Consider the following 17,200-nt stretch of genomic DNA (forward strand, 5'->3'; position numbering starts at 1 on the left):
AACAATTCCATTTACAGTAGCCAAAAAAAGAATAAAGTACCTAGGGATCAACTTAACCAAGGATGTGACAGACCTATTTAATGAAAACTATAAAAATCTAATAAGGAAAATCAAAGAAGACACAAGGAGATGGAAAGACCTCCCATGCTCATGGGTAGGCAGAATTAATCTAGTGAAAATGACCATATTGCCCAAATTGTTATACAAGTTCAATGCAATACCTATCAAAATCCCAGCCACATTCTTCACTGAAATAGAGAAACCAATCCATAAATTCATATGGAACAGCAAAAAACCTAGAATAGCCAAAGCAAATCTAGGCAAAAAAAGCAGTGCAGGAGGTATCACAATACCAGACTTCAAGCTCTACTACAAGGCCATCATAACAAAAACAGCATGGTATTGGTATAAAAACAAATCGGAAAGCCAATGGATTAGAATTGAAGACCCAGAAATAAAACTGCACTCTTACAGCCAACTGATATTCGACGAAGGAGCTAAAGACATACAATGGAATAAACATAGCCTCTTCAACTACTGGTGCTGGGAGAACTGGGCAGCCATATGCAGAAAACTCAAAGTAGACCCAAGCCTATCACCATGCACCAAGATCAACTCAAAATGGATCAAGGACCTCAACATCAGACCTGAATCCTTGAAACTACTGAAGGACAGAGTAGGAAAGACGCTAGAACTTATAGGCACAGGAAGGAACTTCCTGAATATAGTCCCAGGGGCACAACAAATAGGAGAAAGACTCAACAAATGGGACTACTACAAATTAAAAAGTTTCTGCACAGCTAAGGACATAGCCACCAAAACAGAAAGACAGCCAACCATATGGGAAAGGATCTTTACCAGCACAGCAACAGACAAAGGCCTGATATCTGTCATCTACAGAGAACTCAAAAAACTAAGCCCCTCCAAGCCCAATAAACCAATTAGGAAATGGGCAAAGGAGCTAAAGAGAGACTTCACAAGAGAAGATATAAAAATGGCAAAGAAACATGAGGAAATGCTCAACATCCCTGGTAGTAAAGGAAATGCAAATAAAAACAACCCTGAGATACCACCTCACTCCAGTTAGAATGGCCTAAACTCTGAACTCAGGCAACAACAAATGCTGGAGGGGGTGCAGGGAATGAGGAACCCTTCTCCATTGTTGGTGGGACTGCAAATTAGTACAACCACTTTGGAGAACAGTATGGAGGTTTCTCAAAAAGCTCAATATAGACCTACCCTATGACCCAGCCATATCACTCCTAGGCATCTATCCTAAACAGCAAGTCCCAAGATATCAAAAAGACATTTGTACTTCCATGTTTATCACTGCACAATTCACAATAGCCAAAATATGGAAACAACCCAGATGCCCCTCCACAGACGAATGGATCCAAAAAATATGGTACTTATACACAATGGAATACTACATAGTGATTAGGAATGGTGAAATATTGTTATTCGCAGGGAAATGGTCAGAACTCGAACAAATAATGTTGAGCGAGACAAGCCTAGGACACAGAAAACAAAGGGGCATGATCTCCCTGATATATGAGTGTTAAGAAAGGGAGACGAGAGACAGTAGAGACCAAGTCTGTGAAACCAAAAACTGCTTGTCAAATAGTATTCCCCACAGGATTAGGGCAGCGACCCAACAGTATGTAACTAAAACCAAACAACTATTCAACATATAAAGGTAAAAAATTGACCTCTCAGGGGAATACAATAGCTCAAAAGCTATGTATGTACGTTCATATAAGACTACTGTCGACATATGGTCTAATATCGACATTACATTTAAAGCCCTAGGCGAACTTTCTTGCGCGTGGCCACGTAGCTACTGTATATATTCTTGATACATTGTATATTGTATATATGTCTACCTGACCTAGAGAAGAGATAGAAAAGCAGGGCGAAAGATATCACAAGAAATGTACACACTGCCCTACTATGTAACTGTACCCTTTTTGCACAACACCTTGTCAAAAAAATTTGTGTTCAATTAATAAACAACAACAAAAAAGTCTCACAGGCTTTCCTCCAGAGCTGGCTTTGAACCATGATCCTCAGATCTCAGCTTCCTGAGTAGCTAGGATTACAGGTGTGATCTACCAGCGCCCAGCTTTTTTGCTGGTTTTGTTTGTTGGCAGTACTGGAGTTTGAGCTCAGGACTTCAAGCCTGCTCTACTACTTGAGCCATTCTGGGAGCCTTTTCACATTGGTTATTTTCAAGATAGAGTCTTGCTAAATTTATTCCTATTCCAACCTAATCTGCAATCCCATTCCTTCTTCTCTATGTCTCTGGAATGATAGGCTCATGCCCTATGTTCAGCCTTTCCTGAGAATTTATTTTGCCTGGACTGGCCTTTAACCATCATCATTTGATCTTTGCTTCTCAAGTAACTAGGATTAGAGGTTTAAACCACACAGTACCTGGCTGTTTGTTTTTTGAGACAGTCTCACCATGCAGTCCAGACTGATCTTAATCACGACCTCCTCCCCTGAAGTGCTAGAATTACAGTGATGTACCACTATACTGTGATCTTGATCACCTTGACATATGACATATTGTATTTGTACTACATATATCAATCATTTCTCAAAATGAATTTTTTTTTTTGCCAGTACTAGGGCTTGAACTCAGAGACTGAGCACTGTTCCTAGCTTCTTTTTGTTCAAGACTAGCCCTCTGCCAACTTGAGCCACAGCGCCACTTCTGGCCTTTTCTGTATATGTGGTGCTGAGGAATCAAACCTTCATGAATACGAGGCAAGCACTCTACCACTAGGCCATATTCCCAGCCCCTCAAAATGACTTTTTTTTTTTTAAACCTAACACTGACTGGGTGCCAGTAACTCATGCCTATAATCCTAGCCACTCAGAAGGCTGAGATCTGAGGATTATGGTTCAAAGCCAGCTGTGTCAGCTTGGGGCTCTTATCTCCAATTAACCACCAAAAAGTTGGAAGTGGAGTAGTGGCTCTAGTGATAGTGTCTAGGCCCTGAGTTCAAGTCCCAGGTTCAGAACAAGAAAAAAAAAGCTAACACTGTTTTGATTTCTAGCTCCAGTGGATAGTTAGACCAGAACCTACTAACAAAAACCCACTGTTAGTTGGGTACTGGTGGTTCACATCTATAATCCCAGCTACTCAGGAGGCTGAGATCTGAGGATCATGATTGAAGCCAATCCAGACAGGAAAGTCTGTGAAACTCTAATCTCCAATTAAATCACAAAAAAAGCCAGAAGTGGTGCTGTAGCTCAAAGGGTAGAGGGCTAGCCTTGAGCAAAAGAGGAGCTCAGGGACAGCCAGCAGGCCCAGAATTCAAGCCTCAGGACTGGCAAAAAAAAAAAAAAAAGCAATCCACTGTTATGGCTCATAAAGAAACAAATTGAAATACACTGTAAAAGAAAAGAGTAGGGCTGGGAATGTGGCTTAGTAGTAGAGTGCTTGCCTAGCATGCATGAAGCCCTGGGTTTGATTCCTCAGTACCACATTAGCAGAAAAAGCCAGAAGTGATGCTGTGGCTCAAGTGGTAGAGTGGTAGCCTTGAGCAAAAAGAAGCCAGGGACAGTGCTCAGGCCCAAGCCCCAGGAATGGCAAAAAATAAAAAGTAAATTTTTGAGTTAACCATATCATAGAGTATCAAATTACTTCCCAAGACATGAAAGATTCTGGATCAGAATGTTAATGAGTCATCTACTTATTCAAACATACCTAATTTCCATCATAAGTACTGACAAAGAGTTAATACAGTTTTGTTAAAAAGCATTTTAGTTTAGGGAGAAATCCATAACCATTAAAAACCTTATAAGGTGACATGAAACTACAGTGTGACTCCATTTTGATCTTAAGCTTTGTCTGCTGGAACTCAAAAAGAAAAAAAAAAGGGGGGCTAGGGATATAGCCTAGTGGCAAGAGTGCCTGCCTTGGATACACGAGGCCCTAGGTTCGATTCCCCAGCACCACATATACAGAAAACGGCCAGAAACGGCGCTGTGGCTCAAGTGGCAGAGTGCTAGCCTTGAGCGGGAAGAAGCCAGGGACAGTGCTCAGGCCCTGAGTCCAAGGCCCAGGACTGGCCAAAAAAAAAAAACAACTCATAAAATCACAGCTTAACCAAAGTAACTCTCATGTAATTACTTCTATTATTCCTCTCAGAAACACTTATATAAAGTTCATTAAGAATGAATATATGATAGTAGGATGAAAAATTGAATTAACTTGGGCTGGGAATGTGGCTTAGCGATAGAGTGCTTGCTTAGCTTGTATGAAGCCCTGGGTTGGATTCCTCATTACCACATAAACAGAAAAAGCTGGAAGTGGCACTGTGGCTAAACAGGTAGAGTGCTAGCTTTGAGCAAAAAAATAAAAAAAATGAATTAACTCTTATTCATAACTGGTTGATTACCTTCAAATTCTAAATGGAATTGTGTCTTGCTCTGACTTCATAAAATACTCTCATGATTTCATGCACCTAGATGCACAAAGAAGTTTACAATATAAGACAAAAAATAAAACCAAGGGCATATTCAGAGTTTAAAGTAAGAAGAAAAGGGAAGTGGTATGTATGTCTTACTACATCAGCTGAAGAAATAAGGAAGTTGGATCATTTATCTACAAGTACAATCTTAGACACATCTCTAAAGTACAAGATAATACATTCAGCCTTTCAAAAAAAAAAAAAGATCTGCACAATAGTCTAGAAGCTTTATCCATCCTCTAATCCAAAAAGATTTAGTTGAGGTGTCTCATTAAAATAAAATCTTTTCTTAAATTTATGATTCTGAACTTGTGCATCATGTTAAACTGACTAGAATGTAGGCTTTAGAAGTGACAATATGCAAGCAAATTAGCCATAGTCTAAGTGAATAAACTGGAAGTTTATCTCATCATATTTTATCCTTCCATTTAGCTCCCTTTTCCCTGAAAGGATCTTTACTTAGGTCAAAATGACAGTTGTCCAAGTCAACAGCTCTACTCAACTATCACCTTTCATCCTCTTTCATACACTGTTACATGACATTCTACTCCATTACAACTCCCACAGTAAAGGTTCTACACACAATAAGCTCATTTCAGTTATCATGGGATAACAAAGCTTAAAAAGAATATTAATTACTTATTTCTTTAAAATGTACAAATAATAATAAGGCATTTCAGACTATTTTTTAAATTTTGCAATTCATCATGAAACCCTCCACTTCAAGGCTGTTAAGGTATAAATTGAAATTAAATTTAAATGTTGCACCCAAATGTGTCAAATTGCTGGACATGTGCCACAATCTTTGGACATATTTTCAGAAATTGTGAATATAGATTGTCAAGTATTTGGGGGCCAATATATAGCCAGCTATCTAAACACAGAAACAAGGAACTTCAGAACCCACTTGGAAATATATTGTCACATATAATGCACCTACAACATGTTAGGCACTGTTCTAAGAATTTACAGATGTACATATAGAGACAGGCTATAATTCTAATTTTAAAAAATTAAAAGAGTAAGCTAGCACTGGTGGCCCACACCTGTAATCTAGCTACTCAGGATGCTAAAAATCTGAGGATCATGGTTTGAAGCCAACCCTGGGCAAGAAAGTCAGTGAGACAATTCCAGATAAAGCTGGAAATGGTGCTGTAGCTCAAGTGGTAGAGTGCTAGTCTTGAACTAATGGAAATTAGGGACAGTGTCTAGGCCCAGAGTTCAAGGCTAAGGACTGGCAAAAAAAAAAAGGATTGGGGCTGTGGATATGGCCTAGTGGCGAGAGAGCTTGCCTCGTATACATGAGGCCCTGGGTTTGATTCCCCAGCACCACATATACAGAAAACGGCCAGAAGTGGCACTGTGGCTCAAGTGGCAGAGTGCTAGCCTTGAGCAAAAAGGAAGCCAGGGACAGTGCTCAGGCCCTGAGTCCAAGGCCCAGGACTGGCCAAAAAAAAAAAAAAAGGATTAAAGAGTCAAGATTGTAAAGTAGATAAATAATAGATAGCTGACTCAAAAAAAAAAAAAAGGAAAACATAAAAGTCCAGCCTTTTCTTTCTTTCTCTGTGCTATACACAGAGTGGACCAAGAGGACAGTAAAAATTAGCTGAGTCTCAAGAATACAAAACAACTCTCCCGGTACCAGAGGTTCACTCGTATATAGTCTATATAGACTTGTGAAGCCGAGATCTAAGGACTGCAGTTCAAAACCAACCTTGGACAGAAAAGTCTGTGAGACTCTTATCTCTAATTACTCACAAAAGAAGTCAGAAATAGAGCTCTAGTACAGTACTAGCCTTGAGCAAAAGGAAGCTTCAGGGACAGAGCCCAAGTCAGAGTGAAACCCCAGGACCAATTCACACCACACACACACACACACACACACACACACACACACACACACACACACAAATACAAGACAACTAAAGCTCCATTTCCTGAAGGTATGACATAGACCCCAGTACTCTACCATATCTCTTAGCACTTACCAAACAAACCCTTATCACTTAAGGTAACAAGAAAGAACCTAACCATCTTCCTCTATCTTCTCAATAAAACTTTTTAAATGCAATCAAATTACAAAAACGAGGTGGTATCTTATAACTACAAAACAAGCACCCAGATTTCCCATAATTAAGCAAAAGTATCTTAATAAATAAGTTTGCTATGTCTAGACAAAGACATAAGCAATGTGGGAATTTCAAGTTTAGCCCTCTATTATCAACTAGACACAGGACTTTCCTACCACTAGGAAGGGAGTGGTTTTAGTAACTTGGGAGACTGAGATTGAAAGAATCAAGGTTTGAGGCCAGCCTAAACAAAAAAAAACCATGATGCTCCTTGTCAATCACTCACTGAGTAAGATGGTACATATCCATAATCCTAGTTATGTAAAAGGTGAGACTAAGAAGACCAAGTTTTTCGCCATCCTGGGGAGAAAAGTCAGAGGGATTGCTCAAAGAAAATGTGTCTTAGTAAACTAAGTATCAAATTGGTACCCTGTAATCTATATTCTATACCTTACCTCTGCCACTAAGTAGCTTGAAACTTTAGCTAATCTACCTAGGATTCAGGTTTTTTGTAAAATGAAGACACTTTGCAATATCACTTGGGCTCTTCTAACACTATAATACCATTTTAAACATATGATAGGAGTGTCTGCTAAGTATAAAGATACTTTGCATTTGCATAATATTTTCAAGAACTTCAAAGTTTCAAGCTACTTAGAATTTTATCGATGCTAATTATGCCTATCCAACATTTCCTCTTCTAAGTCACATAATCTAAAATCATTTTAATGTTTCTAAGAAACTTCCCAAATACTAAATGCCCCATTCACTGCTGCTGGCACTACTATTATATTCACCTAATGCTTAGCTGGACTATCAGTTCTTACATGTGGCTCAAACACAAAATAAGTTTTTCAATCAAGAAATGAAAATCTAATGTTCCTGGAGAAATAAATGAATCATAATACAAAATTCAAAAAGTCACTCTCAAAAACAGCCAGAAGTCTTCCTTTTTGTCATTTAATATATCAAAGGTTCCATTAATATTAATCAGTAGCAAATGTTTATTTACTGCCAAGAAAGCTGTATCAACTGTCAATATGATATAAAAACTCATACTAGGAATAGCTGCTTTGAATTTCATCTTAATTATTTTAAACTCTGATCTTACATCGCAAATGAATAAGTCAGTATCTAGTAATAAAATACACTATATAGGGTATGGTGGTACATATGTACTTAAAAGGCTGAGTTCTGGTTCTTGAGTTCAAAGGCAACCTGGGCTATGTTTCAAGAAATCATTTTTTCCTCCAAGAAATTCTCTATGTATAAAAAGACAAGTATACATTTTCTGCTTTAATGGAAATGACATCTTAGGGAAATAAAGCATGAACTTGAGAAAAACTGAATGCTTAACAAACTGTGGTTTAGAGCTTGAGATTTTCTATTGATTATGGACTACAACTAGGCAATAAAAAGATTACATTACTGATATGCATAATAACATGGATGAGCCTCAAAGTTATGGTAAGCAAAAGAATCCAGACAAAGAGTAAAAATCCAAGAGTAGACAAAAATTAGAAATTAGCCATATGCTGGTGGCTCATGCATGTAATCCTAGGTATGCAGGAGGTTAAGATATGAGGATTGTGGTTCAAAGCCAGGCTGGGACAGACAACTCCACAAAGACTCTTATTCCCATATTCCCAATTAACCAGCAAAAAGCTGGAAGTAGAGATGTGGTTCAAATAATATAGTGCCAGGCTTGAGTGTAAAAAAGCCGAGGATGTGGCCCTGAGTTCAAGCCTCAATACTGGCACAAAAATAAATAAATAAATACAGTTGGTGAGTTAAAGAGGAAAAACAGGAAAGGAGAGAGAGAGAGAGAGAGAGAGAGAGAGAGAGAGAGAGAGAGATATCTGGTTTGTAATCCTAGCTACTCAGGCTGAGATCTGAGAATCATGATTCAAAGCCAGCCAGGGAGGAAAGTCCATGAGCCTCTTATCTCCAATGAATTGTCAGAAAACTGGAAGGAGAGCCGTAGCTCAAAGTGGTACAGCACTAGCCTTGAGCAGAAAATCTCAGGGACAAGCCCCGTGATGGACGAGAGAGAAAGAGAGACAGACAGACAGACAGAGACAAAGAGACAGCAAGCAGGTGGAGTGAGGAAAGAAAAAGAAAAGAGCCAAAAAGAAGAGAGGAGAGAATAGAGGGGACAGGAGGGGAAGAGATAGGGAACCAGAAAAGGAGCAGGGAGAAGAATGGATGGAAAGAGGAGGAAGAGAAGGAGTAGCAGGAGCAGCAGCAGCAGCAACAACAACAAGGTATATTGACAAACCACTGTAATCCCAACACTTGGGAGGCTGAGGCAGAATAATAGCATACTACATACTGAGTTCCAACGGAGGTTGAGCTACATAACAATACTTTGTCTCAAAACCCCAAAAACAAAAAGAATGATTAATAAAGAAGAAAAGAGGAAGGGGGCAGACTAATAGCTTTTCTTCTTTTAAGTCACATGTTTAAAAACCTGAGTCTGATTTCCATTAAATGGCCCAGCATTGATTGAAGCTTCAATATAATTACTGAAATAAGGTTGCCCAAGAGGGCAAAGAAATGGCACCTGAAGTTCATTTATTGTCAAGGGTAAGGTAATATAAGAACCTTCATATTTAAATTAGTGGATTCACTTATAACCTATTCTTGTAACATTAAACTGCTTCCCTCAGCACTGTGATTCTAACTGCTACACTAGACCAAAGAGCCCACAAATTGCTACTTGAAAAAAATCAGTAACAAAACAAAATTTTATTAAACTTTTGTAGCATGCCAAAAAAAAAAAATGTTCTTAACAAAGAGACTATTGGGCTGGGAATATGGCCTAGTGGTAAAGTGCTCACCTCGTACACATGAAGCCCTGGGTTCAATTCCTCAGCACCACATAGATAAAAGCCAGAAGTGGCGCTGTGGCTCAAGTGGTACTGTCCTAGCCTTGAGCAAAAAGAAGCCAGAGACAGTGCTCAGGCCCTGAGTCCCCTCCCCAGGACTGGCAACAAAAACAAAACAAATAAACAAATAACAAAGAGACAATTGTGCTGGAGCAATCAGATATCCATATGCAGAAGAATTAAGGAGAAAGGATGGCTTCTACAATCATACACAAAAGTTCCATAAAATAGGTCACAGACCTAAACATAAGAGCTAAAATTATAAAACTCTTAGAAGAGAGTATAGGCATAAGTATTAATGAGCCTGGATTAGGCAATGATATCTTTGATATTACCCCCAAAACAAGAGAGCGTGTGCACACACACACACAGACACCCCCCCCCCACACACACACAGGCCCTTTGGTCTGGAGAAGTAGCTCAGTGGTAAAGCACTTGGCTACCATGCACAAAGTGTGCACATTTAAACCTTCTCCGAAGACTGAGAAGATGGTCCATATATAGGAGAAAACATTTACAAACTGTAATGACAGATAAGAAACTTAACACCCACAATATATAAAAACATAATGAAATGACAACTCAATTTTTTTAAATGACAAAGATCTGAACATACATGTCTTGGTGGGATTGAGAAAAATGGAAAAGAACAACAGAAAGAATGACATTGATCAAAATGCATTGTACTCAGAAACTGACATGTTGGACTGAAATCCCTTTGTAAAACTACTTAAAGATATAAAAAATATGAAGACATTTCTTCTAAGATTTACTATATAACCAAATTTTCCACCAATGCAATTACTAGCTGTATATCCAAAAGAAATAAAAATATAGAATGGAGTCATCTTAAGTTATACTTCTCATTGCTGTTCTAAGGTGGAAATACCTGTGTGCGTCTTGTTTATGTTTCAGTAAAGTTCTGTCAAAGTTTAAAAAAAGGAAATTAGCTGGGCACCAGTGGCTCATGCCTGTAATCCTAGCTACTCAGGAGGCTGATATTGGAAGATTATGGTTTGAAGTCAGCCTGGGCAGGAAAGTCTATGAGACTTTTAGCTCCATTTAACCACCAGAAAACCAGAAGTGGAACTGTAGCTCAAAATGAGCACTAGCCTTCAGCACAAAAGCTCAGGGACAGGTCCATGCCCTGAGTTCAAGTCTCAGGACTGGCAAAAACAAAACCAAACAAAAAATACCCAAATAAAAACTTTTACATGGACCCAGGAATGTGGCTTAGTGGTAGACTGCTTGCCTAGAATGCATGAAGCCCTGTGTTTAATTCCTCAGCACCACATAAACAGAAAAACCTGGAAGTGGTGTGGTGGCTCAAGGGGTAGAGCACTAGCCTTGAGCACAGAGAGGCTCAGGGATAGTGCTCAGGCCTTGAGTTCAAGCCCCAGGACTGGCAGAAACAGAAACAAAAACAAAACCGCATACATGGCTGGGAATGTAGCTTAGTGGTACAGTGCTTGTCTAGCATGCATAAAACCCTGGGTTCCATTCCTCAGTACTATACACACAGAAAAAAGCCAGAAGTGTTGCTGTGGCTCAAGAGGTAGAATGCTAGCCTTGAGCAAAAGAGTTCAGGGACAGTGCTGATGAGACGCTGAGTTCAAGACCCACAAAACAAAAAACTCACATGAATGTTTTAGTTTTTTCACATCCTTCATCAACATTTGTGATTTATTTTTCACAGTGTGAGGAGGTGGCAGGTAGTAGAGGAGAACCTAGGCCGTCATGCTTACTAGAGATCCACTCTACCATTAAACTATACCCCAACAGTTTTGGTGTCTCTCTACCTCCAGCAGAACTGGGGATTGACTGAACTCTGGGTCTCACCCTCACCAGGCAAGAGTGCTGCCATCTGAGCCATGCATCAACCCCTGTTGTGTGGTTATTTTCAAGGTGGGGTCTTGTATTCACATTCACAGGCAGATCTGGACTGAGCTCTTCCTACTTGAGTTTCCTCATGTCACTGAGTATTGACTGAGATGCAATGTCAAGAACTTCCTTTTCACAGGATGGTCTCAAACTAAGAACCCAGATCACCACATCCCAAGTAACTAGAATTCATTTCAATTGCATTGTACCTGGTTATATTTTTTTTTCTGTGCAAATGTACATCTCAGGTATATTATTTGTTTTGTTTTTTGTTTGGTTTGTTTTTGTTTGTTTGTTTGCTGGTTATGAGGCTTGAACTTGGTTTGGGTGCTGTCCCTGAGCTTTTATGCTCAAGTAGTGCTTTACCACTTGAGGCATAGCTCCACTTACGGCTCTTTTGCAATTTATTGGAGACAAGACTCACCATGACTTTCCTGTCTAGGCTGGCTTGGAACTATGATCTCAGCCTTCTGAGTAGCTAGGATTACAGGTGTGAGCCACCAGTGCCCAGCTATTAATTGATTTTTTTTTTTTTTGCCAGTCCTGGGGCTTGAACTCAGGGCCTGAGCACTGTCCCTGGCTTCTTTGTGCTCAAGGCTAGCACTCTACCACTTAAGCCACAGTGCAATTCCCGGCTTTTCCTGTTTATGGTGCTGAGAAATCGAACCTAGGGCTTTATGCATTCTAGATAAGCACTCCACCACTAGGCCATATTCCCAGCCCCTATTAATTGCTTTTTATATAGCCAATTCTTTGTCAGAAATTTTAGCAGCACTACTAGTATCCCATAACCAGGTAAATACTTTTTCTTTAAACCTAGAATTTTAGAGAGCCATAAAGCAACCTGATGATGACAGAAGTTTAACTGCTGTATAAAAAAATTGAAAAAGGCATCATTTCTGCCTACAGAATGCATGATAAAATGAACACTATCAAAGTTTATAATTATATGGCCAAGTTCTTGAATCCTGGCTTTATCTTATTAATGCCACCAAGTTTATTAAGCCTGTTTTACCCTCAGTTTAGTAATATATAAAATTGAACTTATACTATTCCCCTTACCAGACTTGTGTGACGTTAAATGAAAAGTACTTTGTATAGTGCCTTGATTATAGTGGACATTCAGTATATCACATTGGTAGTTATTAATAATTATGTTAAACTTCTTGTAAGGTGAGCTAATATTCCAAATGCTATGATTATAAGCAATTTGGAAGTTAGGAAAAAACTGGCCTTAAAACTTCACCTATATTTTAAGTATTTACTCTATTTTTTATAGTTGACTTGTTGACTAGTGAATTAGACCAAAACATGAAGCAAATGGGGCTAATATTTTATTGTGTAGTGAGAGGCTATATTTCCAACATATTAGCTGGTTTTCTTCCAAACATGAGTCTTCGGCTGGTTGGTTTGGTTTGGTTTTGGATATAGGTAGGGTCTTGGTATGCAGCCCAGGCTGGCCAGCCTTGACCTGTAGAACTTCCTATCTCAGCCTCCCAAATGCTGGGATTTAGGTCTCCACCAATGGCTTTATTTTGTTAGCAGTAGGAGCTCTTAACTCTATTAACAAAAAAATAGAGGAACATTATGTCAATGATTTTATAGCCAAAATCATTGCTTCTGTGAATGATTAATTTAGTGCTACTACTGATCTTAAATTAATACTACTCTAAATACCATTTACAATCAGTTTACTTTTCTCTAGGGAGGTTTTAAAACCTAGGCTCAGTGGTGCTTGTTGTTCCAACTACTCTGGGGACTGGCACACAAGGACTGATTAAACACAGAATTCCTATGTTTAATAGAATAAATAAACCAGGCATGGTGGCAAACACCTATATACCCAGCAAATGGAGTCTGAGATAGGAGGATTTCGAGTGTGAGGCCAGCTTGGGCTACATAGTGAGAACTCATTTCAGGAAGGAAGGAAGAAAGGAAAGAAGGAGGGAAGGAGGGAGGGAGGGAGGGAGGGAGGGAGGGAGGGAGGGAGGGAGGGAGGGAAGGAGGGAGGGAAGGAAGGAAGGAAGGAAGGAAGGAAGGAAGGAAGGAAGGAAGGAAGGAAGGAAGGAAGGAAGGGTGGGTGTGCAACTTTCATCGCATTCATGATACAATGGACTTTCTTTAAATCTCATTGATTTTCTATTTAAAGAATCAGTTCATTCTTTTGTTTAATTTCATTTATTGCTGGTAGTATGAATGGCATTTCTTTTCTTTCTTTCTTTCTTTCTTTTTTTTTTTTTGTTGGTTTATGAGGTTTGAAGTCGAGGCCTGGACACTGTCCCTGGGCATCTTTTGCTCAAGGTTAGCACTCTACCTCTTGAGCCTCCACTTCTGGCTTTTTGCTAGTTAATTGGAGATTATAAGTCTCATGGATTTTGTTTCCCAGGCTTTCAAAACTTATTCTCAAATTTCAGCCTCCTGAATAGCTAGAATTATAGATATGAGGCACCAGCATCTGGTTCCTACATTTTCTACTTTTGTTCTTATACAAGGATGTCATTCCAAAACCTTAGTGCATATGTGCCTGTGTGTATGTGCACTCATGCATGTGTGTGCATGCACAGGTATGACCTCGTGGTCCTGGGGCTTGAAGGCCAGGGCTCTGTCCTTGAGCATTTTTGCTCAAGGCTAGTGCTTTACCAGTTGAGCCAAAGCTTCACTTCCAGCTTTTTGATGGTTAGATGAAGGTAAGAGTCTCATGGACTTTGCTGCCCTGGTTGGCTTCAAACAGCAATCCTCAGATCTCAGCCTTCTGAGTAGTAGGATTACAGGAATGAGAAGTGGACTACTGGTATTTTTTTTTTTTTTTGCCAGTCCTGGGGCTTGAACTCAGGGCCTGAGCACTGTCCCTGGCTTCTTTTTGCTCAAGGCTAGCACTCTACCACTTGAGCCACAGCACTACTTCTGGATTTTATATATGTGGTGCTGAGGAATTGAACCCAGGGCTTCATGTATGTGAGGCAAGCACTTTACCATTAAGCCATATTCCCAGCCCTGGCATTTTGTTTTTTAAGGTACTGGGCTTTGAGCCAGGCTCTCTCCTACCTACTCATTAGACTGATACTGATATCTGAGGGTCATAGTTCGAAGCCCTGAGATTCTTATCTCCAATTAACCACCAGAAAACCTGAAGTGGCACCATTGCTCAAAGTGGTAGACCACTAGCCTAGAGCACAAAAACTCAGGGACAGCACCTAGGCCCTGAATTCAAGCCCCATGAATGAAAAAAAAAAAAAAAAAGGTACTGGGGTTTGAACTCAGGGTCTTGTGATGGGTAAGCAAGTACTCTACCACATGACCCATACTCCCAGACCTTTTTGCTTGCCTTTATTTTTCAAATAGGTTCTAGTACTCTTTTGCCCTGTTTTTCTTGGACTTTGCCTCTATTAGCTAGGCAACTCAGATAACAGGAATGTACTAGCACAGCTAACTTGTTTGTTGAGATAGGGTCTTGATAACTTGTTTTTGCCTAGGATTACTTCAAACTTCAAACTGTGATTCTAATGTCTCCCATGCCTCTACTTTTCCAAGCTTATAGGCATGAGCTGCTATGCCCAGCCTACATATGCATTCTTTTTTTAAAATTTTTTGACAGCTTTACTCATGTGTGATTGGCATACAATGAAACTGCATATGTTGAAGTATTAAATTTGATGAGGGTTTTTTTGTATGCATACATCACATTTAAAGCAAACACATACATCACTGAACATTAGTTATTAATTTAGCAGTTCCATGGTTAATTGCTTTACAAGGACTGATAGAGAGGGTCTTCTCCCAAGCCACATTCTCCTAAAGAGGACAAGTGGGAAGCCTTGGTTGTGGGGACCTAGTCCCCAAAACTGCAGAAGCATAAGTTTGAGCCACCTTCTAAATCCATATAGTAGGGGTTTGATGTACCTCAATGGCAGAGCACTTTCCTAGAATGGTCAAGGCCTAAGCTAGAACCTCAGTACCACATGAACAAACACAATAAGACAATAAATGTACCTGGTCCTGCTCAGCCTTCATCCTCTAAGACTAGCACTACTTAACCTGCTTATTTGCATTCTGATATGATTTTCTTAAACTGAAAACAAAGGAAAAGTTATAGCAAGCAGCAAAAACTGCAGATAACTAAGAATAACTAAGAATAAGTCCCTTAGAAAATGTTGCAAAAAGGATCTCCTCCTTTGCATATGTGACTCCAGGAAAACTGCCAAACCTCTCATTCCTCTTAGACATACTGCCCGCAGATCCTCCAGACTCCTCCTTAAGCACATGTCAGTATTCTCATTCTCTCTTAGTTTCAATACTGATTTTTGCCTCAAGATTTCTTTCTTTTTTTTTTTTTTTTTTTTTTTTTTTAGTATTTTATCGAACTGAATTACAGAAAGGTTACAGTTTCATACATTAGGCATTGGATACATTTCTTGTACTGTTACCTGGTACCTCATTTCCCCCTCCCCCTCCCCCTCCCCCTTTCCCTTCCCCCCCCACCCTGAGTTGTTCAGTTCATTTACACCAAACAGTTTTGCAAGTATTGCTTTTGTAGTTGTTTGTCTTTTCATACCCTGTGTCTCTCGATTTTGGTATTCCCTTTCAGTTTCCTAGTTCTAATACCAGTATACATGGTTTCCAATGTACTCAGATAAGATACAGAGATAGTGCAGGTACAACCACAGGAGGGTGATACAAGAAGATCACCAATAATAGAAGCTACAGTTACACATGTTTGCCTCAAGATTTCTAAGCACATATTTTATATGCTCCAAAATTCACCATTACCATGTCTTAGTTCTGAAATAGATACCTAAGGCATTCGTTATATAGAATTTCTACTTCTAGTAATAAAACTTACAATATTACATTATTAAATTTTCTTCAAAGCTAAGAGATTTATCTTTTTTTTTTTCCTTTTTTTTTTTTTTTGTCGGTCATGGAGCTAGAACTCAGGACTTAGAGGAGTTGTCCCTGAAATATTTTACTCAAGGTCAGCTCTCTACCACTTGAAGCCACAGTGCCACTTCCAGTTTTCTGAATGGTTAATTGAAGATAAGAGTCTCATGGGGACTATTCTGCCCAGGCTGGCTTTGAACCACAATCCTCAGATCTCAGCCTCCTGAGTAGCTAGGATTACAGGCCCAAGCCACTGGCACTTGGCTTAAGAGACTTAGCTTAATGTCAAAATTATTTTTAAGTTTTTCAAGTTTTCTATTATATAACATACTTATTTTTAAAGGTGATGTTATTAAGGGACCTTTCCTGACATAAAATACGTGTGAGTGAGTGTGTGTGTGTGTGTGTGTGTGTGTGTGTGCCAGAACTGAGGCTTGAGCTTAGAGACTGAGTACTGTCCCTTGGCTTTCTCTCAAGGCTGGTGCTCTCATTTGAGCCACACCTCCACTTCCAGCTGTTTGCTGGTTAGCTGGAGGTATGAGTCTCTTGGACTTCTCCTGTCTAGGCTGGCTTTGAACTGTGATCCTCAGATTTCAGTTTCCTGAATAGATAGGATTGAAGGCATGATTTAATTATATATGGACAGTAAGTTAATTGAAAAAAGTCCATTTGTTTAAAAAAAAGCAAGTAAGTAATCAAATTGTTTAATGTTCACAATTATGAAGAATGAACCCTTATATTTCCCCCCATACTCAATTAAGATTTCAGATTCTTCTATGATTTGCTGTAGAACTGAATGATCTATATAAATATACAATGACTTACAGAACAATTATTCAGTTCAAGAAATAAAAAACTTCCATCTTTGGAACCTTTGTCACAACAATTAGTAAATTTTGTGAAACAATAGCTTTTGCTTCTGAAATCAAATATCACTGGCTACAAGTTTTCTAGTCTTCCACTTATATTCTTTGGAATAAAAATATTAAACAAATAAAAAACT

The 17,200-nt window shown here is 39.2% G+C and overlaps 1 protein-coding gene across 3 annotated transcripts in view; it reads right to left on the reverse strand.

The window, feature by feature from the left end:
* Positions 1-17,200, reverse strand: part of Numb (NUMB endocytic adaptor protein) — a 121,193-nt gene that overhangs the window by 100,323 nt on the left and 3,670 nt on the right. The window lies entirely within an intron of this gene.

The sequence above is a fragment of the Perognathus longimembris genome, chromosome 14 (genome assembly GCF_023159225.1).
Source record: "Perognathus longimembris pacificus isolate PPM17 chromosome 14, ASM2315922v1, whole genome shotgun sequence".
NCBI lineage: Eukaryota > Metazoa > Chordata > Mammalia > Rodentia > Heteromyidae > Perognathus > Perognathus longimembris.